The sequence below is a fragment of the Microcebus murinus genome, chromosome 14, assembly GCF_040939455.1.
Source record: "Microcebus murinus isolate Inina chromosome 14, M.murinus_Inina_mat1.0, whole genome shotgun sequence".
NCBI classification, from domain to species: Eukaryota; Metazoa; Chordata; class Mammalia; order Primates; family Cheirogaleidae; genus Microcebus; species Microcebus murinus.
The window spans coordinates 27079255-27107137 of record NC_134117.1 but is presented as its reverse complement, the minus strand read 5'-3'; the positions used below and the strand labels follow the sequence as shown (position 1 = coordinate 27107137).

Below are 27883 nucleotides of genomic sequence, written 5' to 3'. Positions count from 1 at the left end.
ACAGAGACAAATGCTGATATGAGTATAAGGAATTTTAGTGTATGATTTCATTCACTCCATAATTTTTTATTGAGTAGCTACTAGACATTGTTTACTCTCTGAAGAAACCACAGTAAACAAAGAATATGAGGTCCCTCCCCACATAGTTTATATTCTAGACAGAAGAGACAAACAATAAAGAAAGAAATTACAATTCCCAGCCATTAAAAGTGCCATGAAGTAGATAAACCAGAGAATAATGGTATAGTAGAGCATGGTGTGCTCAAGCAAGACAGGGATACCTTAATTGGTTTAGAGTAGATTTAGCTGAACACACAAAATAGCTCAAAATAACAGTGGCTTAAATTAGATAAAGTTTATTTCACTCTTATTTAAAAGAAGCCTAGAGGTAGACAACCCAGGGCTATTTTAGAGTCTCACAACTTCATCAGGGACTCAGCCTTTCCAGATCTCTTCTCTGCCATCCTAGTGAAAGCCTTTTCCCCATGATCCAAGATGGCTGCGAGAGCCCGGTCATCACACTGGGTGTTTAAGGCAACAGGATAAACAGAGAAGGGGAGAAAGAAGAATGCACCTCTTTATTTTTAGTTCTTTTCGAAGTACCACATTACACTTTGGTTTGCATTTCATTGGCTAGAACTTAGTCTCAGGGTAACACCCAGCTCCAAGGGAGACTGGAAAACATATTAATAGTTTTCAGCTCCATGGCAGCTAGCCTTTGTGCCAAAAGAGGTCAGGGGAGTCCTCTCTGAAGAGTTATAAAACCTGAAGCCTCAAGGATGAGGAGGCAGCCATGAAAAGATCTAAAGGTGGAAGACTTCAATCAGAGGGAAGAAAAAGTACAAAACCCTGAAGTGGGAAAGAACTTTGATTATCTCTGGAATCAAAAGGAAGCTAGGGTATTGGCACAAATTGAATGAGGGGAAAGAGTGCTACAGCTGAAGTCAGGAAATTGGCATATGAGATCTTATAATAAGCCATGGTGATACATTTAGATTGGAGTATTTCCCCTCAGAAGGGCCATCCCCATCATGGTAAGGATGGATAAGACCATCTTCGTGCAATCTAGCAAACATCTGATTTATCCAAGTGCCCTTGCTGTAAATGCATGCCCGCATAGAGTCTTGTGATTCCACCTGCTCCATCAATAAAGTGACTCTTGTCCTTGAATCTCACTGCCCCAACTTCTTTAGCAGATTTTCACAATTGTTACATAGAAGTGCTTGGGTTTTAAAAAGATCATGTAGGTATGCCATGAACAGAGATACAATTCAAGGTAGTTAAATCTTAAATTCTCTCAAAATAAATATATCAGTCAAGTAATATAAGATTTCATTCTTGGCTTCCAAGAAAAATATTCAGAAAAGTCTCTCTTAACCTTTGCTTGCAATAAAATAAACAGCTCAACAGTTTTCCTTCTGATTCTCCCAGATTTCATACGAGAGTTTGTGGGGAGTGTTCACATCTGCAGAGAGAAGAAAGGGAACAGCTGGTGTGGTTGTCTCTTCTTCCAGCATTTGCTCTCTGTAAGCTTTGACAATATAAGTCACTGAGCTTCCAGTAAGTTTAGCTGTTTAAAGATGGGTCTGAATTCTCAATAGGAGATTAGTAGGGCTGTTAACAAAATGATGCCCTATAAGGTGTCCCAACGGGCTTTCACTGTTTCTATATGTCACTCACACACTAAAACACACACACATACATATTTACACACACACACACACACACACATATATATACAATAGCTAAAATAGGTCAAGTAACTTATATATGACACATTTTTAATACATCTGTACTACCTGGCAGAGCATTATAAAGATCAAGTTAAAGTCAAGAATTAGCCATAATAGGATTCTTAAAAATGATTCAAGGAAAAAGAGATCACACAGAGAACTATGCAACAAAGGAGAATCTAATGCAATAGGAAAAGTTGAACTTTGATTAAATGAATGGTGATAATGATTATTATTTGTGTTATTATTGAGTATTTACTACAAGCTAGGTAATGTGTTCAGTAACACTTATTTAAACCTTAAGAGACGGGCACTATTATTATACCTGATTTATAGTTAAAGAAACTGAGTACTAGAGATTATACTTCTTGCCAAGGTCTGAGAATTGGTAAGTGATGGAGCTGGACTCAACCCAGACCTGCCTGACTCTAAAGTCTGTGCCCTAATAGCATCTTATGCTTATGAGGTACTAATATGCCGGAGGGCTTAGGAAAGAGGAGAGAGGAAAATGTAAACTTAATCTACATTATATAGTCCAAGCTACTTGGGAGACTGAGGAGGAAGGATTGTTTGAGCCTAGAAGTTTGAGGCCAGCCTGTAAAACAGAGTGAAAGCCTATCTCTAAAGAAAACAAGTTTATAATATTTCTACTCGATTATATTCTGTCATACTTCACCTACAGCATCATGTCAAATTAAGAACCAAATTTAAAAACACAGACTTTCAGAGTTAAAAAGTACTGGCTCCCACCACTGCTAGCTAAGTGACCTTGGCCAGTTCCATAAAAGCCTCAATTTCTCCATCTGAAGTAGGAAAAATATCTACAGAATTGATGTGAAGATTAGCAATAATGTGTATGGAGTGAGGCAGTAGCTGGCATATAGTAAGCATAGAAGACATTAAAAATATGACAGTCGGGGGCTTGGAGCTGGAGAGCGGCGCGGGGTTGGAGCCGCCATGGCGGCCGAGTGGAAGAACAAGTTGTCCAAGAACCTGCTGCGCATGAAGTTCATGCAAAGGGGACTGGACTCAGAAACGAAGAAACAACTAGAAGAGCAAGAAAAGAAAATCAATGGTGAAGAGCGCTGTTACTTGGATTTGCCAGCACTGACAGAGAAAGAGAGTTTCATAATAGAAGAGCAGAGTTTCTTGTTATGTGAAGATCTTCTCTATGGAAGAATGTCATTCAGAAGATTTAATCCTGAGGTTGAGAAATTAATGCTTCAGATGAATGCTAAGAACAAAGCAGAAGTTATTGAAGATAAAACAGAGGAGGTCGATGTGTCAGATGAAGAAATGGCTAGAAGATATGAGACCTTAGTGGGGACAATTGGGAAAAAGTTTGCCAAGAAGAGAGACCATGCCAATTATGAAGAAGATGAAAATGGAGATGTAAAACTGATTAAAGCAAAGAAGATGTTCTTAAAGCCCCAAGATTAAAATGGATGCCTTAAGAGATGGCTCAGGGGTGCCTTGTGAAAGTCAGCAGCATATTTTAGAACTCATCCTGATGGTGTCTCTATAGCTATTAATACTATAATGTCTATTTGTAAAGAGATGTATGATTTTGGAAACATGCTGTTTTTGAACAGATGTGTGATGGATGTTATACATCCTTTGCTTAAGGGTATTCATTGAGAGTGGAAGTTTAGCCCTTGATCTTCAAATGTACATCAGTACAGGGTTGCTTCCTAAAGATTATTTGACCTCAAGTTTTTTTTAATATAGGTCTCCAGTCACTAACCTTGAATTGACTCATTTAATACCGATGTTTAAATTGCCCTTATGTTTATGTTTTACTTTAAATTATTAATCATGTCAGGCCAAATCATATATACATTTTGGAATCAAATGTCATAAATATTTATTATATGTAAATTTACTGAGAACAAACACACCTCTCCAGCCTGAAGTATTTGCATGCTACCGGGTCATTGTCAGTTCATGGTATTATAGTTTTTTGTTTAAAGCATTTAATTAATAGAAAAAAGGTGTTCTATAATAAACATCTACTTTTTAAAAAAAATATGACAGTCAATATATTTATTATTTTCCAAGAAGTGACTAGGATCATGTTTTGTGAACATTAGCACGAGATGTAAATTCATACTTTCTAAGGGAGTGCTTTCGTTATTGCTTTGCTTTCTGCTATAAATTACAATTCTTAACAAGCTTAAAGTTGGGCTCTTCTGAGGCAAACAAAATACATCTTACAAATCTAATAATTCCATATTCCCCACATAACTGAGAAGGATTTTCTCCAGTCTCTTGTCAAAACTATCTCTGAAAAAAAAAAAAAATGGCCAGTGGGAAATAAGTCCCAGTGGCTGCTGATGTCCTGCAAAATCCAAACATCCATATCTCTTCAAAGGTCTAGCCTATAAAGAAATAACACTTTCTGTCTTGACTGACAGCATTTATCTTGGATTTCAAAGGATTAAAAGCACTGTTTGTGTTGGAGATGTTTTTTGAAATGATAATAAGGTGTTCAATGATCTACATTTGAGAGGTTGCATTTCTGAAGCTGATAAACTCCAGTAAACCTCACTAGTGTAGTCCATTTTCAGTACATAAACATCATCTGCTTTCAAAAAGGCACCCATTATTGACATCTGTGGAGGCATTTAGACTTTAAAACAGGCACACAGATGGCTTAGGTGTGGTGGCCTTCATCTAGAAAACTAGCAGGAAGGCATTAGAAATACAGGAAAGCTGGCACTTTCCTCATTCTTACTTTTAGACCCAAATGAATTCTAGAGGCAGAAAAATAAAACTATGAAATAGGAGCAAGTCTCTCTCCTTCTCTTCTTTATCCTCTTTCTACTGCCACCCTGGAAACCAGTATACCTTTGCACACAGTTTTTCCACTGGGTTATTCTTGTCTCAGATTCTGCCAACCAAAGGCCTCAGACACCACTTCTTCCATAAATTCTGCCTCTTTTCTGAAGAGACTATATCCATCAAATCTAAAATTGGAACTGTTGATTCACCAAAGTACTTCCAAAGAAGCGAGACTGGTACCACAAGTGGTAGAAGAAGGCGTTAAATAACGTTGAATCACATAGGGAGAAAGACATTTTATTTTCAATTCTTTTTTCTGAATTTCTCATTTGTTAAGAAGTGTGTCTCAGTGTCATGCTAGGATGTCATTAGCACTTCTCCAACACTCACTAAGCTTAGTCTCTGAGCCAAGGAACAGGCAACACTACCTAGATAGAATTTAATAACACTATTTTGTTTATATTCTATTTTTAGTTACTATTTATGGCAAGTGAACTGTTTTTCCATTTATAGTAGTAAAATAAAGTTTACTTTCTGAATTCATTTACTTGAATTATTAAAGTTAAAAAGATGGATCAAGTACAAAAATGATATGCAGATAAGAAAAAATTATGAAAGTGGGTTGAGAATATTAAATTTGGGAGATACTGATTAATATATAACCTGAAAAGAGAAAATTAAAAAATTTATTTTTCTACTACCCCAAGGCAGAGCTAGTCTCCCCCTCCTCTATAGTCCCACAACCCTATCTATATCTCTAATATAGCATGAATTTGTTCTTTCATTATAGTTAGCTATATATATTTCTAATTTTCCCTAAAAAGAAATCAGGGAATTTATCTCATTCATTTTTGAGGATCTCATTTATGTTCTACAGAGTACATTCTCTGGGAATGTTTGTTGAATTGGGAACCTGATTCACTTCAATCTTACCTGTGTAATACTGGCAATCACTTCAAGGACCCTCAGGATACCACACAGCATAGATTTCTCTATAGCAAGAGATTTTTATTACTTACTACTTAAATATCAGTCAATAAACAATCAATATGTACTTTCTGACATCCTATCAGGTCCAAGCCCTTTGGAGTATGCAAAAAAAAAAAGACATTTTTATAACTTTCTTTTATTCTGATTGTAAAAGTTAAAATATAATTGCAGAAAATTTAGACGATAGAGAAAGCAAAGGCAAAAAAGGTATAAAAACAAATAAACCATAATTCCCACACTTGCAGATAATTAATATTAACATTTTAGAGTGTTTTCTTACAATCTCTTTTGTTTATTTTCAAAATTGAGAATGCATTTGTGTATTAAATAGTGTTTCTGGCTTTCATCTTCTCACTCATTCACACATTCACTCTTGTGCCACCTTGTTTTACATTTAATGCTTGGTTTCTTTGTACCAACCACATAAGTGACTACTAATTGGGAAACATTAAGAAACACAGATGTATGAATATAAATGTGCCCTTCCAGACTTTTGTCAAGTAAATGCATTCCATAACTTAAAAGAAAACATAATGAGTTTTTTAAAAGATATATCAGAATGTTTCTTTAAGTGAAGAATATCAATGGTGGCCATTAAGGATTAGTCACAGCACCATAGACTGTGTGGGCTCAAAAAGGCTTTAGAGATGCCTTTATAGACTAGCCAGAGGTCAAGATAAAGTTAATGACTTAGCAAAGAATAGCCATTAGGAACAGCAGGGCCTACTATCTATACTTAATGTGAGATAAAGATAAAATATTTCACATTATAAGTTAATGGGAAACATAGGTGAATGTTCATACAATTTCAGAAAATCACATCTATTATTAAATGAGGAATATTTGCATAGCTCAATGAATCTACACAAAAATTTTTCTCCACTGCAGTGCCTGTCCAGGAATCTATGACCATTACCTTCCTGAATTTGGATTTTGCTCTTCTCTCAGCTGCCTAACCTTTCCTAAATTTGTTTGTTTTATTTTATTTCCAGTTATTTCCTACTTTCCTTCTCATGAATGTGTAAGCTAAGCAATCCTTATTTCAAGTTTTCTGTTCAGACATCTAAGCTCTTTGAAGGAAAATAGCCATTACACATTATAAAGAAGTTTATTGAAAGTGAAATTAGGTTGATCTACTTGGTATTCACTGGCATTACTTTCATTTTATCCCTTTTCCTAGAAAATACCTTGATTATTGTTTTAATGACCCCTTGGAAACGATATAATCTGCAAGTATCAAACATCTGATACTGCACTACTGATTACATTTGATATCTTGTAAAGCACCTTTCTTTCCACAGTATTCCTCTAGTGTAATTCTCCTACCTTCTAATCACTCTACTATCTATATTTCGAGTACCTCTTTCCCTTCTTTACCCAAAGATCTATTCTCAATCCTCTGCTCTTGTCTCTATCAAAATCCTCTACTCCTTAGAGATTTCATCTGCATTCATTATATTTGCTACCTCTTTTATTAGTTAATTATTAAATAAATAAATCTCTTAAGACCTTACTTTTATCTCACATTATAGTCATATCTTCTTCTTCCTTTTTTTTTTTTTTTTTGAGACAGAGTCTCACTTTGTTGCCCAGGCTGGAGTGCCATGGTGCCAGCCTAGCTCACAGCAACCTCAAACTCCTGGGCTCAAGCAATCCTTCTGCTTCAGCCTCCCGAGTAGCTGGGACTACAAGCATGCACCATCATGCCCATCTAATTTTTTCTGTATATTTTTAGCTGTCCAATTAACTCCTTTCTATTTTTGGTAGAGACAGGGTCTCGCTCTTGCGAGGCTGGTCTCAAACTCCTGAGCTCAAACAATCCACTCGCCTCAGCCTTCCAGAGTGCTAGGATTACAGGTATGAGCCACCACGCCCAGCCTATAGTCATATCTTCTTTTTTTTTTTCTTCCTTTTATTTCATCATATTATGGGGGTACAAATATTGTTAGGGTTACAAATATTGCCCCTGCTCCCCCCTCCTGCCAATGTGCCAGAGATTCAAGTGTGTCATATTTTCTTAACATGCCTGCAGAACATCTCTAATTATATGTCTTGCTATTATATTTTCCCCCAAATCAATGCCAATCCCTGGTTTCTCTTTCTCTCTTAATGGAGGTAAACCATTCCCTTAGATGACCCCAAACTTAATCACCTTTGGCTTCTCTTTCTTGCCCATTATATTTAATCCTCACCAAGTACTGTTGATTCTTCCTTGATCTTCCTAATCATAACTTGCTTCCCAGGTTTCCAATTTCCAGATAGGGCCACTTATTACCTTATGCAAAGACTAATGCAATACCTTTCTTACTAGTCTCTCTGTCAACAGACTCTCCCATTTCTAACCTATCCTTACATGCCTACCCAAACAATCTTCCTAAAATATTATTTTCATCACATAATTTCCTGATCAAAATAATCTTTAATAGGTACTGTCATCTAAAGAAGAAACTTCCAATTTCACATCAATTTCACATCAAGTTCTCCATAATCTATTTCCAACCCAAGATTCATATTTTGGAACTAATTGTGAGAAGTAGCATAGGGAAGTATAAAGAGTACTAAACTCCAGGTATAAAGATAAGAAATTTAAATACCAGTTTCCACAACTTGGTAATTGTGTGATCTTGGGCAAGTTACTTAACCTCTATGAATGTCAATTTCTTTGTCTAGAATATAAAGATAAATAATAATATTTTCATATAGTTGAGGTAAATATAAGTTAAGTAAAAATATTAACATGCATAACATACAGTAGGCATTTTATCAAGGTCATTTGAATCTGAATATAAGGTCACCTCTACCTCTAAAGTTCAATGATTTTCTTCTCTAATCCGTCACTCCAACTCTAGTCCAACTTCCATATTCACTTCTTACAAACAGGAATTCTTCCATTTGCTTGTGCCCCTCCTTGATACCTATAAAATTACCATTTTTGAGTTATCTTCAAAATCTACCTACTCTGTGATGTCTGTAAGAAAAATCCCAGCTAAAAGTAGCCTCTGCCTCTTCAAAGCACTCAGTTCCTTTAACTTATTAGTTGTCTTGTATCACAAACTTTTCGTGTATTTAGAACATACCATCCTAGCAATATTACATGTTCCTTGAGGGCTACTAATCTGCATTGTTCCTCTTTGTATGCCCCATTCATTCATTCATTCATTCACTCAATCATTTATAGGAAGTCCACTTTGATGAGAACTGAGTTATACTGACTTCTAAAGGATGAGTAGAAGTTGTCCAGGCAAAGAGAGGGAAGAGAAGCTTCCAGGCAGAAGGAGCAGCTTGCATGAAGGTCCTGAGGCAAGAAATAGCTTGGTCAATTAAAGGAACTGAAAAAAGGAGATGAGGTACAGACAGAAGGGAACCAGATAGAAATAAAGTAAGGTGGCAGAAAAAGGGAAGCAGTTCCTTCCTCTGATCATATTCTACCAAAGTGCCACATTTTTAAAAAGGTACCAGTAATACATTGAATGGGAGCTGTTAATATTATAATAAAAATACTTCAGAGGTAGCACCTTGGAAGCTGCCAGGGTGACAAAAAGAGAAGATAGTTAAATGGTGGTGCTTTGTTGTGATTGTTGCTTATCTACCAACCAATGGCCAGGCCCTCTACTCCTTTCCTGACCTGCCCCTCAACTCAGCTGACATTAAAATCTTCCTAGGCTGGGTTCAGATCATGTAGGGCTCTCCCTGGCTGTGGTAAAAAGTTAGGTTTTCATGCAATGAAGCTTATTATGTGATTCACATTCTAAGAAGAACACCCTCTGCTATGTGAACCATGGTTTGAGGAGATAATAGGAAAAAGTGGTAAATTCCAAACAGTTTTCTTCTGAGCATTTAGCTGGAAGTTTCCATGTAGGCTTAAGCTCAAAAGCTGACATGGATACTGGAGCTAGGTATAAGTTCAGAGGAAACAGAATTACCCAGAAATAGTTTAGTACATACTACCATATTACCCTCACCCCAGTCATGCCTCAAATGTGGCTCCCTATTGCAGTTTATGATACTGTAGAGTGCTATAACACAGATACAAAGGAGTAATGTTTTGTTTTCCACACTTAAATCAGTAGAAATTTTGCACAGGATTACTCTTATCGAACCTCTGAGCTATTACAATGTGAACTCTCTCCAAACCATCTGAGGTTGCAACTTCCCTGTGCTTTGTTTCAACACAAATAAAACTTTTTCTGGGAAACTCTGAGGAAAGTGCATGAGATATTTGTATGTTTTATTTAGTTTTTCAAGTGGAAAAAGCAATAGACATTTCCCTGTTTAAAAAGAAAAAAAAATCTGTTGACTCTTACATACAAATAACTCAAACCAGCTGACCTTTAAAAACATCAAACTTCACATGTGGTCAAGCCTCAGACAGACTCTAAGCTAAGTTTGGGGGGAAAATAATTTAAATAATGAACTGGCAAAGCAAATAAAGTATTTGGATGATGATTCAGTTGAGTAACCACTAGTGACCCCAAACTGCCATTTGTTACGGGTAGATACCTCGTAAGATTTTAACTTGGGAGAGTTCAGAAACAACCCAATTATGGTGTGTGTCTTTCCAAATTGACCAGGGCTTAGAAGTAAGAAGAGAGGGAATATCTGACCACTCAAGATTGAAATTCTGAGGCCTTGGGGAATACTGGGAAAAAGTCTATTGCACACATGACTTAGTTACTCCTGGTTTAAAAAATGAATTTTTCAGATTAAGGACTAAGACCTTTATAGGACTGAAAAATATGGACTTTCCCCTCCCTACATATTCCCCACCATGTAATTCAAAATAATAAAAACAATCCTAACCTGTAAAGGAAAAAATAAATTGTAAAGAAGCCTGACAGAGTTCTGATTTTCCCACAGTGGCTACATTTATGCCTTTTTAAAAGAATTAAATTCTTCTTAAAATACTTGGTGCTCCTGTTTTTACTGGCACCCTAAGCATAAGCCATAGCCTTTTGGGTAATTAGTACTGAATTTCCATAGCTACATTATTCAGGTTTCTTACCATTAATATTTCCTAAATTCCATAAAGTTACCATTGTGGAAATTCTTAGTTAAGTACTTCTTTACATAAATCAAAGTCACTATATATTACTAGATAGTTAAATGTTTATGTATAATTTAAAAACAAATGAGAGTGAGTATGACATCCCAATGAGACTTCTGTCTGGTCTTTTCATTTCTCACACAACAAACTACTACTCAAAGCTGAGCATGATGTATATGTTTATGTACCAAAAATTTATCTTGGCTTATGGAAAACTATGTAAAGCCAAGTTTTAGTAACCCAAAGACTTTCTATACTAACCTTTCCTTTTTCTACCTGCTTTTCAGTATCAGAAATGAAATGTCCACAGTTCATTCCTACACCAGATAGTTAATGGTTGCATTGATCTGAAGCCTAATGTCAACTATTTTTGCCAAGACTTCCTCTATTTGGTAAGAAAGAAAAAAAATCCCATAAGCTTCAGTGTAACAAATGAGCAAGTCTTTTCTTTAACCCTCTCTTCTTCATGTTTTTTGTTTTATCTTCCTATGTAAGCGTTCATATTGGATCCTTACTGGAGGTTAATTAAGAAGCAGCATGATGTAATTTCTAGAAAGTACCTTTGATTGAAGACAGAATGCACTCTGATGTTAAGCCAGTCATTTCCCTATTGACTTTAGTCTCTAACCAGTGTCCTGAGGGTTTGCACTAGAGTGAACTCAAAGGTCCCTTGAAACTCTGACATTTTATAATTATGCGAGCTCCTTTGGCTCAATGAATGCAAGGTTAGGATTATATTAGTGGAAAATTAATAATTCGGTAACACTATTCAAAGTGGGCTGATACTAAAAATGCACATTGACTTAAGTAATGTACCCTTTTCTCTTATCATTGCATCCCTTGAATCCAGAACAAGCCTGAACACAAGTAACTAGCCTAAAATAGATATTTTTGTGTGTATCAAGTAACTGAAACCACCCTATAATTCCATCAGTTGAAAGAGCATTATTGCAAGATCAGAATGTGTGCATGCAAAAGGTCATCAAAGAACATGTCACATTTGTGAAATGAAAGAAGTTTCCTATGGCATGGAGTTCAGCGTGCTTGAGGGAAAAGATGAGGCAAAAAAGATTAAGTCAGAAGCCAAATCATGAGCATGTTAAGTTTTAAGAAGTCATTTTCCCCCTAAAAGCTTAAATGAAACCAATAGAACATTTAATCACGGAAGTAATCAAATCTGTATTTGAGAAAGAAGCCTCTGATTTTATTTAAATAGTTTGTGATATGGGGCACAAAGCCATCAAAATAGAAAAGCTATAGTTTATTTCCTGATTCAGAGTGATGATAACAACTGTAAGGTGATGACAACAACTGTAACAAAATTACTAAAAAACAATTAGTTCTATTCATTCATCCATTCATTTACTCATTAAATTAACAAAATTTTATTTAGCACTTATTATTATGTGTGAGGCACTAGAGTTACAATGACTAACAATGACAATCAATTCATTCTTTCAAACAACTTAGAATTTGAAGAGGAATTGTGGATTTAAAAATTTTTTTCTGTGATTGCTATAACATTGTTTTTGTTATTGTTTTGTTTTGCTTGTGATCTCAAATACAGAAGATACCATTAATTCTACTCAGTTCATGACACTTTATCATCAATGATTCTTGCAAAGCCCCTCTCTTCTTGCATTTATTTTTTATTTCTCTTTGTACCCATACCACATTCATGTGCCCCGCCCTCAAAATAATCATTTAAATGTGTTTAATATATTTTTCCTTGCATATGCTTTTATAAATCTGTATTATTGTGTGAGCATGTATTTTTAATTCATGTAAATGGTATCATACTGTATATTGCTATCTTTTTTTTCACAATGTTTTTATGATCCATCCATCCATATTGCTGCATATAATATCAAATTAGTTGCTTTTAATTTTTACAAAATACTCTTTGCTGTGCAATCACCACATTTTATCCAGGCATTCTCCCACTAATGGATACTCAGATTGCTTCAACTCCCCCCACCGCAAACAAAACTGCAACAAATAACCTTGTACATGTCCCTTTATAGACCCACATGAGAATTTCCATGGGGGTATAAACATATAAGTGGAATTTCAAAGTCAGAAAGTAAGGATATTCTTCATTTGTTCTCCGGAAAGGCTGTACCAGTGTACAATACCACCAGGAGTGCATGAGGGTTCCTATATCCCCTAGCTTTTATTCCTCTGACTCCCACACTTTATGTTTTTAAGTCACAATTTACATTCTTTTATATTATACTATGTGTCCCTTAACAAATCTTTGTAGCTATAGTTATTAGTTAAAAAATAATATCCCCTCATGTCTTCCAAAATTTAGCATTATCAAACGTTCTAATTTTTCCAGTGTCGTAGGTAGAAAGTAATATCTCATTGTTTTAATAATTTGCATCTTTAAAATTATTAATTATTTTGAATAAATGCTTGTTAGTTTTTAGGGTTTTCTAATAAATAAATTTTCTGTTCCTATCCTTCACCTATTTTTCTCTTCTTGTTGCTATATCCTTGTTGACTACAGGAATACTATATATTAATCTCTTGTTGATTACAGATATTGCCAGTATATTCTCTTCTTCCATGTGCATTTTAATATTGTCCCTGAAACCTTCAATGAAAGCCTTAATTTATCGGTGTTTCTTTTATGGGTTGTGCTTTTGAAATTTTATTGAGAAGTCATTTCTTGGACCCTTCGTTCACACAGATATTTGCTCACTTTTTCTTCTATTAACTTTATAGACTTATATTTCACATACAGGTTCATTAATTTGTGATACTACATTATCATATATAAGTAATACACATGCATGGATCTTTCTTTGAGCTCTCCATTCTGCTCTACTGGGCTGTTTATCTGACACTTCATCATTAAGTTATTTACGCAGTTAATAAAAACAACTTTGCTACTGTCTTTCTTTCTTTCTTCTTCTCTTCTCTTACTTAGCTCAAACTACCCTTCTCAACCATTCTCCCAAAAAGCTTAAGATTACAAATGTAAGGAAGAAAGACAACCATCCTAGTTCTATTTTCTTTATATTAAGTCCTACCGCTAATCAGCAATGCAGAAAGTATTTTAGTTCCAATAAATGTAGTCTCATGTTGATGTATTTTGGGGGACAACTCCACAAGAGCATGTTCCTTGTTTAGAGATCTAAAACACTGTGGATATGGATGATTAGTTTCTCTTTAAGATTATACATTTTATACATTGATTCCTGAGACATGTAATAGTAACACTGTCATGTTGAAACATTTATATATTCTTCTAGATTGCACTAATAAGCAAACAAAAAAGTGAATTTTTTTCTTACAAGTACTGCAGTGGCTTCTACTATACAACATAATTTTGCAATGATTTGTACAGAACAAGTAGGAATGCTAATAAACTATATTACTGAACTATATATTTAAGGCTTATCATTCCTTCCAGTAAATGGCTGTAGTAATCCTTGTCATGAAAGCCCTCAACAAAGTAGTAACACAAAATTGACAATGTTTAGGATTTTCTTTGTTTGAGCTATAAGTATGTAAAAATTACCTGAATAAATATGCAATCTTATGTCTAGGTAAACTGCAAGTCACAACTTTGACAGAAAGAAACACCTAAGCTATTACCCAAGTAAAAGCAACAAGCTAATTCACTAATTTCAGAATATCCCACCAGTGTGTCACCATCCAAGAATGTTCAAAGAACTACTTGCTCACAAATGCCTTTGTCTCTGAAGGTAAATTCTCATATATAGTAAAGATGTTGCCTACAAAGTAAAATATCCAGGCCTATAAAAATTTAAAAAGCATTTGTCATGTAAACAGTACTTCTGAACTAGATGGCCTTGATGATCACCTCTTACTTATAGCAAAAGGTAAATTATAAGCTTACGTTACCAAATGCGGACAACTTCTAAGAACAAGTACGTAGCATTTTTGTCACACAGCATTTTTGTCAAGGGAAAAACATAAAGGGCCTATATTTTTCATTGGAGTTGTCCAAAAGTATATTTGGATGATGTTTTTTAACCTCCCTTTCTACTTGTCTATATTTTCCAAATTGCTTATAAGGAACAAAATGTTAAAAAATAAAATAATTTATTTAAAAACATTATATTCATCTCTTCATTCCCCATACTCCTACTACCAATATCATCACATACATACACAGTGACAAAAGAAAGGTTCAAAATACAGGGGAGAATAAATAATTAAAAATAATGATTTGTAATGCCAAATAGTTCTATCTTTAATTATCTTTAATGTGGGATTTTAAAAGGCTGCAGCAACTTTATAGACAAAAGGAGTATCTGGTAATCATATAAAAAGATTATGGAAAATTCTGAGTTGTATGTTAGGCATGGCAATTCAATTTTAGGCCAATATATTCATTATAAAGTATCCATTATAATGATGGAAGGTATAGTATATTCATTGTAAATTTATATTGCCTTATTCCCTTTTGCTGTTAATAAATATCTTTCCATTTGTTACCGCTAATTACGGATTCACTGCAGATGTACTAATATTATTTTGGAAGCAGGGAACTTATGTTGAATGATGATAACATCAAACCTTCCCTAGAGGAAAAACTTAATGGAATTAGTTTTGTTATTCTGATCTTCAACATAGCTGTTTCGTTATTCTGGTGTACAATACAGCACCATAAAATGTTAAATTTATCTTTTTTGAATGAATAACAGCTATATGAAGGCTGAACTATGAAAATAAATTGAGAATGTTCTTCTAATTTACTTTTAATTTTATCTTCTTCAACATTATTTCCTAAGTGGATTCCTGTCTCACTTTTGTTTGGGTGACTGCTTTTTTATGAAATTTTATTAGATTTAACAGAGAAACTGCAATACTTGCTGAGATTATGATGTTGATACATCTGGCTGAATCAGTGTAAACTCTGCTGCATACCTACAAAGTAGAAAAACTATTGTAAGAGTATTCTAACTGTTCGAAGAAACAACAGCCACCTCTTTTCACAAGACCTTTGTTCTTTCTTTTTTGATATTTCTCTATATTGTTATTAGAGGAAGAGGGTGGAAAGAGAATAATATTTATAGAAAAATATAAGCATATGTAATTTATTCAGGAAGGCTTCTTTCATGTCAGAGGTGTTTGAGACCCAGCTCATAGATTTCAAGAGCAATAAGAGAAGAAGCGACCGAATATAAGGGTAGATTATTCACCAGAGAATAATTCAAACAATAGAGGTTGGAACTATGTTAGACTTTGGACACTCAGTTCATCTGAATAAACTGTTGGACCTGGAGGATTTCTTCAAAAATCAGAAGAAAGTTCAGATTCATAAAACTTTATATCTGGAAGGAATCTTATAATTAATTCATCTTAGAGAAAAAGGTTAATCAATGCAAGTTTCGTTAATTGAATGGAACTAAGAAAAAGAGTGCCCCCGCCCCATAACAAGGTGGAATAAAGGTGCCAAGTTTTGTCCATTTTTCCTTTAAAACTCTTCATTCATCTTATCCTTCTATTCCATTTCCTCACCAAAGCTCCAGTTCAGGCCTCCTTATCCTGTACAAGATTTACCACAATCACTTCTGAGACAGTCTTTGGTCTATCATCCTATAACTAGAACTCAGCTATGTCAGTCCTGTCTTATAAATAGGATATTAGAGAACTCAAGGAAAGAGATGATGTCCTATATTTCTCCTATATCCCCCAAATAAAAGCAAGTACAAAAACAGCTAATAATAGTTAATGTATATTAAGTGCTTACTATATGCCAGGCACTGTTCTAAATGCTTTGTATGTATTTGCTCATTTAATCCCTATAACAACAGAATGAGGTAAGTACTATTATAATTCCTATTTTCCCAGCAAGACTTATCCAAGGCCACATGGCTAGTAAATGATGGGGGAAAGGGATTTATAGCCAAGCAATCTTGTTCCACTATCTTTCCAGAGGTAGGGTGGAATGCATATTAAATTTCTCAGTAATAACTTATCATGGATGATTGAGAATATGCACAGAATTTAATATACTCTAAAAAGACAGTTTTTAAGCATGGCTGAGCTATATTTTGTATATACTGCCATCTTCCTTATTTATACTTGATAACATAATTATTCCTCACATCTGAATTAACGAACTGTTTGTACCTTCATAAAAATGGACTTGACAGTTGCCGCTATCTGTGGTAGGTTAGAAAATGGCTGCTCAAAATATCTCTGGAAACTATGAATGTTATTTTATTTGAAGAAAAATAGGTTCTTTGTAGATGTAATTAAGAATTTGAGATGAGATTATCCTGGATTATATGAGTGGGTCCTCAATCCAATGACAAGTGTACTTATATGAGACACACAGAGGATAACAGAAGAGGAGGTGGCAATATGACCACAGATGTGGAGATTGGAGTGATGTAGCCACAAGCCAAGGAATGCCTGGAGTAACCAATAGTTATAATAGGCAAGGGAAAGTATTTATTACCCTAGAGCCTTCTAAGGAAGCCTGGCTCTGATGACACCTTGGATTCCAGACTTCTGGCCTCTAGAACTATGAAAGAATATATTTCCATTATTTTATGCCACCATGTTTGTGGTAATTTGTTATAGCACCCATGGGAAACTAATACACTATTTACCTGCTATTTGTAATAGACTACAGGCTCCTTGAACAGGAACTGTGTTTGATTTATCTTTGTAGCCTTCCAACTATCAATCTGGTGTAATGCCTAAAATATGTGGATATAATGGCAATGACATTGGAAAATAAAAGTGGAAATGGAAAACGGGAAGGCTGATTTACAACATAAAAATGGTGTGACCTTAGCCATTTAACCTCTTAAGTCAGTAATCATACATTGGGGACTTACTAGGTACCAAGCAATAAGCTGGGCAACCAAGAACCACAAAGACAACAAACATGACCTCTGCCCACATGTCATTTCAAGTGACTTATTACATTATCTTGTAATTAATACTCTAACAGTGGAAAAACAGAATTTATTGTAAATTCATAGGAGGGATAGCTAAGCCAGGCTTAATGGTGGTGGAGTCTGGGAAGCAACTCACTTAACTTCTCTATGGTACTTCATTATAAAACAAATAATAAATAGCAGGGGTGATACAAACACTATATATCATAGAGAATTATTTTATTCTCATTTGATACAATTTCATTATAATAGTAATATATACTTTTTTTTTAAGCCGGGCGCGGTGGCTCACGCCTGTAATCCTAGCACTCTGGGAGGCTGAGGCGGGCGGATTGCTCGAGGTCAGGAGTTCGAAACCAGCCTGAGCAAGAGCGAGACCCCGTCTCTACTATAAACAGAAAGAAATTAATTGGCCAACTAATATATATAGAAAAAAATCAGCCGGGCATGGTGGCGCATGCCTGTAGTCCCAGCTACTCGGGAGGCTGAGGCAGCAGGATTGCTTGAGCCCAGGAGTTTGAGGTTGCTGTGAGCTAGGCTGACGCCACGGCACTCACTCTAGCCTGGGCAACAAGCGAGACTCTGTCTCAAAAAAAATAAAAATAAAAAAAAATATATACTTTTTATAAAATGCTTATATTCACCTGGCAGTGTGCTATGCATTTTATACACATTTTCTCATTTAACTCTGACAACCTAAAAATTATTTATGTATATGAATTGTATACTAATTATTTATACTGTGCATGAAATATAGATTTAGTATATTTTATACTTTCCATATATATTTGTATATTTCATATATTTATAGGATATGTAAAATAATATCCTATTATTTCACCAGTTTTACAAATGGAGAAACAGATTCAAGGGCAATAAATACCAGCACCAAATCCACATAGCAAGGAAAACGTAGAGCCAGGATTTGAATGAGGCTTAATTCCACAGCATGAGGTTTTAAACATCACATCAGATTTGTTACATAAATTTTTTAAAAAAATTGATTTTAGAGACAGGGTCTCATTCTGTTGCCCAGGCTGGAGTGCAGTGGCATGATCATAGTTCACTGATACCTCAAACTCCTGAGCTCAAGCAATCATCCCACCTCAGTCTCCCAAGTAGCTAGGACGACAAGCATGTGCCACCATGCCCAGCTAAGTTTTTTATATTTTTGTAGAGATGGGATTTCACTATGTTGCCCAGGCTGCTCTCAAATTCCTGGCTTCAAGCAAACCTCCTGCCTCAGCCTCCAAAATGCTATGATTACAGGTGTGAGCCACCATGCCTGGCCAATTATTCAAATGTTAAGATTCAAAATAGTGTTAGATAAAGCCTTCAGTAAATATTTTTTTAGTTTTTATTTTTTATTTCAGCATATTATGAGGGTACAACAGATATTTTTTAAGGAAACATGTACCTTTGAGTGGGCAGAAGAGATAAAGAAATAAAGACTGTATTCTCAAAGGAATCCCTTTCATCAGCAGGCCTTCCAAAAAAAAAAAAAAAGGTATAGAGTAGTACCAATAGAAGTGGCAAAATGGCAGGGTTAAATTTCCTGACTTCTCATTCAATATTGTTTCTACTTCACCCTTAACCCCTCTACTTAAAAATTAGAGGATGGTATAAAAGCAGTAAATTACTTTTTTTTAATTGAAAATCCCCACAATTTTTCAAAGGGTAAGTGTTGTCAAAAGGAGAAAGAATTAATATTTATTGAACATCTACCTATTACATGCTACCTATTTATGACATTCATGAAAGGACATATATGAAATTAGCATTTATGAAATTTCCTCTTGTTCTGCCTCCAACAGAAGATCCAAACAATCTTTAGATAAAATAACACTAGACTACTCGAAAGTTCAAAACTCAATTTCCAAAACTTCTAGCATCTTGTCCAATTCATCACCTGCCTAGTGGCTATTTCTACCTTTTTGCCCTTCTCCCATCTTCACCCTCAATACATCTAAATCTACTTTGCAGAGGACCAAGGGCCAAGATTGTGAACAAGAAGCAGCTGGCACGGTGCCACTCTCATGAAGAGGACAGAGGGTGGCAAGTAGATATCCATTTTTGGATGGATTATCTGAGTGAGAGCACTGGCAATCCATGGAGGGGAGATGGGAGTTAAGTGAAGAAGATAGACATGGGATGAGTGTTAAGCAGGACAGGAGGTAATTAGGGAAGGCACCCACATGTGGGAAAGGGACAAAGGAGAAAATCCCGGGCTCTATGCTTTCCCTGCAGATACTGCAACCAGAGCAGCAGGAGGACACCTCCACTGCAACGGGCCTCTAGACTGATACAAAGACCTGACTAGAGGCTATGCACCAGAACTGCTTTGGAGAGAAGAGATGGCTGCCTTGTGAGCCCTGGACTCTAACTGCTGGTACCTTGTAACATCCCAACCCCAGAATGCTACTTTTGCCCAGGGGTCAGATCTGTGACTGCAACCTCCTCCTTGCCCCTCCCAGGCAGAGAGGGAGTGGAGAATCCCAGCACTTGTGGGCAGGTAATGCACACCCCCACTGCTGCTGCCACTGGGAGCCCTGGACAGAGCAGGAGACCACAGCCTGGCACCCACTGCTGTGGCCTGGGTGATCTTGTTCAATTGCACTTCCCACAAGACCTGGGTGGGGCACAGGCCATAGACCTCAGCCCTACCAACTACTGTTGGAACAGCTAGACCAATGCCACTGCTGCTGCCTGAAAGGCCCCAAGCAGAACAAAAGCCAGGACAGCCTCTGCCTTTGGATCTGGGTAGCCTGCATACCATGGAACCTGTCCTGGCATGTCCTGCATAGACACCCTGGGTGCTATACCCTACACATGTATCCTACTTGTGCCCTGTCCCACCTGTACACACTGCCCTGCTCACCACATGTACATAAGCATCATGCCCTGTGGACATGCTTCATCCTTTGTAGATACATTGCCCTGTGGGTCTGCTGTGTTCCAGAGTCCAGCTTTGCCCTGTGCATGAGCCCTGACCCTCTACACTGGGGATCCACTCTGCCCTAATGCCCCATGGGCCTGTGGGGATACTATGCTGTGTACACAAGTTATGCTCTGAGCTGTATCCTTCCTGGACCTTGCCCCACCTACACACCAGCCATCTTGGCTACTCAGGTCAGCACCTATACATGCCATGCTCAGCAGACTTCTTCCACCCCACACATAATGCCCATCCTGCCAGCCAACCCCACCATGCATGTGTACTCGGCAACAGGGGCCAACCCTACCAGAGCAGCCTGGTTATAACTACAGGAGAACAGGGGAAATGCAGCATTAAAGGCTCATAGTGCACCTACCTCTCTCCTGCCTAGTCAAGCTTCTGTAGTAGGACCCAACCACACCATCCAGGGACACAACCCTATCTTAACCAAACAACAGAGGTGCAATCAGAGGAGAACAGGTACACCATATCTGCTATCTGTCTTGAGCTGATAGACAAGGTCCCAGGTGAGAAGGAAACAGCATAAAACCTCTGTTAACTGGAAAAACAGGATGTTTCAACACACCCAAAGGATCATTGCTTTCCAGCAATGAACTCCAACCAAAATAAAATTGTTGAAATGACAGATATGGATTTCAGATTATGGACAGCAAATTATATGAATGGAATTGAGGAGAAGATAAAAAACCATCTCAAAGAAACAAACAAAAAAATTCAGGACATGATAAAAAAATGCACTAAAGAGATAGATAACTTTAGAAAAGAGATAACAGAACTTAAATCAACTCTGAGTTTATTTCTAGTTTTACTTTACTGTGATATGAGAAGATCTATGGAATAATTTTGATTTTAAAATGAAAGAGTCATTTAGGGAATTTCAAAATGCAGCAGAAAGCTTTAATAACAAGCTATATCAAGAAGAAGAAAGAATCTCAGAGCTTGAAGACAAAGATTTTGAAGCTACCCAGTCAGTAAAAAGTGTAGAAAAAACAAACAAAGAAGAATGAGCAATCCCTGTGAGAAATATGGGATTATGCAAAATAAACAAATATAAGAATTATAGATATCCCTGATGGAGAAAAAATAAAAATCAATAAGCCTGGAAAATGTATTTGAGAGAATAAAAAAGGAAAATCTCCCTGGTATCCCTAAAGGTTTAGCTATCCAAATACCAGATGATCATCAAACACCTAGAAGATACAAAGCAAACAGGACATCACCAAGACATATAGTCATCACCCTGACCAAAGTCAAAGTAAAGGAGAAAATCTTACAAGCTGTGAGACAAAGCAATAAGTTACTTAAAAACAAAACCCATCAGATTAACAGCAGACCTGTCAGCAGAGCCTTGCAAGCCAGAAGGTATTAAGGTCCCATTTATAGTCCTCTTAAACAGAATAACTGCTAGCCAAGAATTTTATATCCTGCAAAACTACATTTCATAAGTGAAGGAGAATAAAGTAATTCCCAGACAAACACTAAGGGAATTTGTCACCACTAGACATGCCCTACAGGAAATGCTAAAAAGTGCTCTATACATGGAAAAGAAAAGTCAACCCACAACTGTAAAAAGACCTAAAGGTTAAAATTCACAACTCTTATAAAACACTAACACAACGGACAAAACAAAGCAACTAGGTACCATTCAATATGATGAACAGAACAGGATCTCACATGTCAATATTAACATTGAATGTAAACAGTCTTAACGCTCCATTTAAAAGATATAGACTGGCTGAATGGATTTAAAAAATCCACCCCAAATATTTGCTATCTCCAAGAAACCCATCTAACTTGCAAGGATACTCAGACACTCTAGGTAGAAGGAAGGAAAACATATTCCACACGAATACAAACCAAAAGCAAGCAGGAGAAGCTATTCTCATTTCAGATAAAATAGTCTTTAAACCAACAATGGTAAAAAAAAAAAAAAAAAAAGGCAAAGATGGTCATTATATAATGGTAAAGGGAGCAATTCAGCAAGAAGATATAACAATTATAAATCCAAATTCAACTAAAACAGGAGCTCCTAGATTCATAAATCAAATTCTGCTAGAGCTAAGCAATAAGAAATAAAAGCAATATCATAATTGTTGGGGACTTAAATACTCCACTGGCAGAACTGGACAGATCACTGAGGCAGATCAACAAAGAAACATTGGACTTAAACAGAACTCTAGAACAAATGGACCTAAAAGACATTTACAGAACATTCTATCCAACAACTGCAGAATATACATTCTTCTCGTCAGCACATGTGACATTTTCCAAGATAGATCATATATTAGGCAATAAAACAAGTCTCAGCAAATTCAGAAAAATCAAAATTATTTCATGTATCTTCTCAGATAACAGTGGAGTAAAACTAGAAATCAACTCAAAGAGGAACTCTCAAATCTACACTAAGTCATGGAAATTAAACAACCTGCTGCTGAACAATCCTTGGTTCAATGACAAAATTAAGAGGGAAATAAAAAAATTTTTCAAACCAAATGACAATCAGAACAGAAGGATCCAAAATCTATAGGATACAGAGAAAGCAGTGCTGAGAAAGCAATTCATAGTCTTAAATGCATATATCAAAAAGACGGAAAAATCACAAAAATTAACAACCTAATGTCACAATCCAAGGAACTAGAAAAAGCATAACAAACCACACGTAAGCTAGCAGAAGAAATAAGTAAATGTGAATCACCACAGAAACTGAATTAAAAACAATGACCACATGATCATCTCAATAGATGCAGAAAAAACATTTGATAAAATCCAGCACCACTTCATGATAAAAAAAACCTCAACAAACTACACATAGAAGAAACATCCTTCAAAATAATAAAAGCCGTATATGACAAACTCATAACCAATATCATACTGAATGGAAAAAACTGAAAGCATATCCCCTAAGAACCAGAACAAGACAATGACAACCACTGTCACCACTTCTATTCAACATAATACTAAACATCCTAGCCAGAGCAATCATGCAAGAGAAAGAAATAAAGGTAATCCACATCAGGAAAGAGGTCAAATTATCCCTGTGTGCTGATGATATGATTTTATATCCTAAAATCTCCACCAAAAGACTCCTAGAATTAATAAATAAATTCAGTAAGGTTCAGGTTACAAAATTAATGTACACAAATCAATAGCATTTCCACATACTAATAATAGTCAAGCTGACAGTCAAATGAAGAACTCAGTACCATTTCCAGCAGCCACAATAAAATAAAATACCTAGGAATATACTAGTGAAACAGGTGAAAGATCTCTATAAGGAGAACTACAAAACACTGATGAAAGAAATTATAGATGATGCAAACAAATGGAAAACATTCCAGGCTCATGGATTGGAAGAATCGACATTGTTAAAATGTTCATACTGCCCAAAGTGATTTACATATTCAACATAATTCCCATCAAACTTCCAGTATCATTTCTCACAGGTCCAGAAAAAAGCATCCTGAACTTCATATGGAACCACAAAGACCCCAAATAGCCAAAGCAATTACATGTAAAATTAATAGAGCAGGAGGCTTCACATTATCTGACTTCAAGTTATATTACAGGCTATAATAACCAAAACAGCATGGTATTTGTACAAACACAGACATATAGATCAATGGAACACAATAAAGAACCCAGAAATAAAACAACATACCAATAAAAACTGATTTTTGACAAAACAGACAAAAATATACACTGGAGGAAAGATCCCCTATTCAATAATTGGTGCTGGGAAAATTGGATAGCCCATATGCAAAAGGAAGAAACTGGATCCCTATCTCTCATCATATACAAAAACTAACTCAGAATGGATTACAAACTTAAATGCAAGACCTGAAACCATAAAAATTCTAGAAGAAAATGTAGGGCCCAGGTGTGGTGGCTCACACTATAATCTTAGCACTTTGAGAGGCAGAGGCAGGAGGATAGCTTGAGGCCAGGAATTCGACACCAGCCAGGGCAGTAGTGAGTCCCTGTCTCTACAAAAAGAAAAAAAGAAAAGAAAATGTGGGACAAACTCTTCCAGACATTGGCCTAGGCAAAGAATTTATGAGTAACACCCCAAAGGCAAATACAGCAACAATAAAAATAAATAAATGGGACTTAATTAAACTAAAAAGTTTCTGAACAGTGAAAGAAATAATCAACAGAGTAAATAGGCAATGTAAAGAATGGGAAAAAATATTCAAAAACTATGTATCTGTCAAAAGGCTAATATCTAGAATCTATAAACAACTCAAACAAATCAGCAAGAGAAAAACAAATAACCCCATCAAAAAGTGTGCAAAAGACATGAACAGACTTTTCTCAAAAGAAGATAGACAAATGGCCAACAACATAAAAAAAATGCTCAACATCACTAATTATCAGGGAAATGCAAAGTAAAACCTCAATGAGATACCATCTTACCCCTGTGAGAATGGCCATTATTAAAAAGTCAAAAAACAATAGATGTTAGCATGGTTGCAGTGAAAAGGGAACACTTACACACTGTCGGTGGGAATGTAAACTTGTACAACTGCTATGGAAAGCAGTATAGAAATTCCTCAAAGAACTAAAAGTAGACCTACCATTCCATCCAGCAATCCCACTACTGGGTATCTTCCCAAAGGAAAAGAAGTCATTTTATAAAAAAGTCATCTCCACTCAATGGTTTATTGTATTATAATTCATAAAGATATAGAATCAACCTAAGTGCCCATCAACTGATGAGTATATAAATAAAATGTGGTATATATACACCATGGAGTATGACTCAGCCATAAAAAGGAATGAAATAATATCTTTTGTAGCAACTTGGATGGAACTGGAGACCGTTATCCTAAGTGAATGGATAAGAACATTCCATTATCTCAGGAATGAAAATACAGATACCATATGTTCTCACTTATAAGTGGGAACTAAAAGAAGGATATATATAGTCATAAAGAGCGGTAATGGACATTGGAAACTAAGAAGGGAGGAGAGTGGGAGGGAGATGAGAGATAAAAATCTACCTATCAAGTATAATGTACACTATTCTGGTGACAGGTACACTGAAAGCCCTGACTTCAGCAGGATATAATTTTATCAAGAAAACAAAAAACACTCGTACCCTTAAATTTCTTTAATTAAAAAAAATAAATAAAACTAGTTTGCCTTCCTGAATGCCTCATGTCTACAGTTGTTTGTTTCTCCCTTACTATTCTTTTTTAAAAAAATCAATCCTATCCTTGTATTCATAAATTCTTTCCTGTTTCCCTAATACCACATTAACCCTAATACTTGAGTCTTGGGTTAAAGTAGCACCCTCCTAACTGGCTTCTTTCCATCAAAAAGTTCACTTGATATTGAAACCTTAAAATCTTTACCCCCATAATATGCCAAAATAAAAAAAAAAAATTTAAAAAAAAAAAAAAAGTTCACTTGACTACTCACTAACTTCATACTAATCTTAAATCACTGTTTTCAAATTATCACTGTGAGAAAATAGTTCATACATTTTTTTCCAAAAATTAAACTTTGTTTAACATATATTTTTAAATATTTTTAGAGGAAAAGGCTGGGCCTTCATCAGAAATTTAAGTAAAGATATAAAGGATCTCCTTCAGAAAAAAAGAAAATGCCCACTTATCTGAATAGTGTCATTAAAAGCTCTCTTTCAACTGCTATGGAATTTACCCACAGATTCTCATAGTTGCAAATTAATATTTGGCTGAGTTTTTGGGTAAATTCACCAAACATTTGATATATAAAGGTAAAGGAAATAAATTTCTATTTCTTCTTGATAAGAAAGAATAAAGGAAAGTCAAGAATCAGGAGAAAAAATGTTTTTCAGCAGGAAAAACTGTGCTCACAGTTCCATTCCATTTTAATCCAAAGTACATCTCATTTAGTTATTTATCTCTAATATAACAAATATTGTTGTATTTTAAGAGCTAATCATTCAAGGGAAAAAAATCCAAGTCTAAAGTCTAGACTATGTGGCTTATTGCTTGAATTACTTTCTTTCAAGAAATCATGAAGAGCAATTGCCAAAAGACTAGAGTTTGAGAACCACTCCACTGGGTAATCTTAAGGTAAGTCATTCAAATTCTTTGGGATGGGTTTCCACTCAACACAACCAATTTACTAGCTACCACTAATTGCCAGACAATGTGCTAAACAATGGTCCTTGTCATAAAAGTGCTTACAACATCATGGTAGCAGCTTGAACAACTATGATGTCAAATATATCTTCTGGCTCTAAAATGAAAATTAATTAAAATCCATTCATTGTATTCCAAAATAAGCAAGGTTATTTTGTGTAGCTCTAGCAACAGGGACATTAGAAAGATTGTTAGTGTCCATGGTAAGAGTGGGAACTAGTATTTTATATAAGTGGCCAGGAAAAGCCTCTCTGACATTTATACAGAAACCTGAAAGAAATGAAGGACAAGCCACACAAGCATCTGATAGAAGATTATTTCCATGCAGAAGAATAGCTAATGCAAAGGCCCCTACATAAGAGCTTGCTCTATATTTTTAAGGAAGAGCAAAGAGGCCAGTGAGGATAATAAATGGGAGAGTAGTAAAGGGTCAGAGAGTAAGCAGGCAGTGAGGAGTGAAATGGATAGTGGATAGCTGACCACATGGCCTTGTAGGCTACTGTAAGGACTATGGCTTTAATTTGAGAGACACAGAAGCCACTTGGAGGTTTTAGGCAGAAGAGTCACATGGTTTGACTTACATTTAAAAGGATTCATGCTTGTATGTCAATGAAAGTAAAGGATAAAGGGGGGCAGGTAGGAATTGTAGATTTTGAGGAGAGAAGAGAAAGTAGAGAATAGGAGAGTAAATGGATAAGAAAAACAGTAAGATTGGTGGACATCATCAAGACCTATTTCAGATTAATTACCAAGGAAGTAAAGTGAGACCAGTTAACAAAGTAGTGTGTTTTTCTCCAGCAACATAAAATTGCATGGGAGCAGTTCTAATGCAGGTTGCACCCAATGACTCCACTATCTCCAAAACCCTCCCTGACCATTCCAGGTTTCAACCACCTCTTTCATTTTGTCCAGGTTTCAACCACCTCTTTCATTTTGTCAGTGCCATATACATTTCCCTAAAACTACATAGCACTGGTGGCTTTCCACTCATGTATAAATGAATCAATTTTATCTTTATTTTGTCTTCCCAATCAGATTTTAATTTCCTTAAAGATAGAGACAAATGCCACTGCATATTCCTAAATACAAGATAAACTCATATGTAGGGTAAGGTTACTTTTTAAAAATAAATGTTTAAAGTCACAAAAATATATTTTGCTGGATAAAATATTTTACTATTCCCTTGGGCTTTAGGAAACTAGAATAGTCCCTTTCCCCTTTAGCTTTCTGCCTTCCTTAGGACTGATTCTATAATTTAAATAGTTGTTTTTTTCAGAGTAACCAGTTTAAGGTTTTTTTTATAGAACTTCTTAGTAATAACTCTCTAAAAGGGCTAAAATATGACATTTTAAAAT

General features: G+C 35.7%; 1 pseudogene; it reads left to right on the top strand.

Annotated features, from left to right (window-relative positions):
• The first annotated feature begins 2656 nt into the window (after nt 1–2656).
• Nucleotides 2657–3759, top strand: LOC105873304 (M-phase phosphoprotein 6 pseudogene; annotated as a pseudogene).
• Nucleotides 3760–27883: the final 24124 nt, after the last annotated feature.